General features: G+C 43.3%; 1 non-coding gene across 1 annotated transcript; it reads left to right on the forward strand.

Annotated features, from left to right (window-relative positions):
- The first annotated feature begins 1,001 nt into the window (after window positions 1-1,001).
- On the forward strand, window positions 1,002-1,073 carry trnat-ugu (transfer RNA threonine (anticodon UGU)). The gene has a single exon. It is a non-coding gene; the product is annotated as a tRNA-Thr (tRNA).
- The last annotated feature ends 549 nt before the right edge of the window (window positions 1,074-1,622 follow it).

The following is a 1,622-nucleotide window of genomic DNA, read 5'->3' on the forward strand; positions in this document are numbered from 1 at the left end:
TTCACTTTAGGTGAATTAAGATGACTTGGTACTGGATAACTGGCGAATGCGCAAGAGGGAGCGGGGGACTGTTGAGGGTGGGATGGAGGCGGCGATGGCAACCTTTGAGGGGATTTTTAGGTCGAAGTTGTTTTCTATGATAAATTGAGTAGCTCCATCTTTAATCCTGGCAGCGGCCTGAATGTCACAGACAGTGACGTTTCAGTGGAAGAGGCTGCATTTGCGCATGTGCTAGTACAGCGTCACATGGTGGTTGCGTTGTCAGTAAATGCAGCCTTTTAACTTTGGCTCCACGATGACATTTTTTTCCTCAATTAAAATAGGTCTTGAGTGTCTTAATAACTTCTTCACACGTAGCCTTCTGTTCTTCATGAGGATGTTGCCTGCACACTCCCTCCATTGCAGACAATAGCGTACTGACCTGCTCCATGTCTGGCTTCTGCACGAGACCCGATGCAGTACAATACCTTGCAAAGTTCTGGAAACATCTCGGCCACTCCTCGGCTTGGTTCAGTCCAGTGACCTTTTCAAAGGTGCAAGCAAAGATTTCTCCATCTTCGCTTTGGTTTACTGCGGCCCCCATATAATGTTCTGATATCTGTCAAGGCTTAGTACACAATTTATAAGAATCTGACGGTTAAAATAACCTGAGTTTACTCTGCACATCTTGCATTGAAGGTTTCATCTGCAACTCTCCATGAGGTGCCGTCCAGATTATATTACATCACTTCCTGTGATGATGCACACAGTCTATTTATATAATCTGCCCAGTAACAACCCAATGTCCACTCTTATATTATTGTACAGATGTGAGAAAAGCTGAGGATGGGAATGGAATGTCTGAATGAAGATTTCATGATGCTGATGATGGAAATGAGGCTGATCTGTTACCCATTCCACAATCCCTCTTGATTTCTGTGCATGTTTCTCGATGCTGTTTCAACCAAATTGAAAAAGAATCACAAATCCTCCTCTGGAGCCTCAGGTGTCCATTCGCAAAAGGCATGGTGGCCAAGTGGTAAAGCGTCAGTCTTGTAAACTGAATATCGCGGGTTCAATCCCCGTACATGCCTCATGATTAGTTTCTCACTTTAAATGTTATGTTTCCAGAATAGATGTCTGTTGCATTTGTTTCAGCCATCTGGAAATCAGTGTGATGTTGCACTTTATCCTGGACACTAGGAAGAACATGAGGAGTAGCCACATGGTCCCTTGAGCCTTCTCTGCCATTGATGGAGTGAAAATATCTGAGGTCCAAGCACTGAACCTTATTACTGTGCATTTGCTTGATATTTAACAGAGCTATTCTATTAATCCCACATCCCACACTCCTGTCCTTTCCCCCATTGCCCTGTTATATTTTCCATGTCAGGTATATATACAATTCCATTTAGAGTTCCCATTGAATCTGCTTCCACTGACCTTTCAGGGTTGCATTCCAGACCAGAACAACACACCGCTGAAAAAACAATCTCCTCATCACAACGCTAATTCTTTTGTCAATTACTTTAAATGTGTTTCCTCTGGTTACTGACCCTTCTGTCACTGGCAACACTTTCTCCTTCTTCACTCTATCAAAACTCTTCAGGATTTGCATTTCCTGCTGCCTTTGCTGAAATAAC

The sequence above is a fragment of the Heterodontus francisci genome, unplaced genomic scaffold (assembly GCF_036365525.1).
Source record: "Heterodontus francisci isolate sHetFra1 unplaced genomic scaffold, sHetFra1.hap1 HAP1_SCAFFOLD_148, whole genome shotgun sequence".
Lineage (NCBI taxonomy): Eukaryota > Metazoa > Chordata > Chondrichthyes > Heterodontiformes > Heterodontidae > Heterodontus > Heterodontus francisci.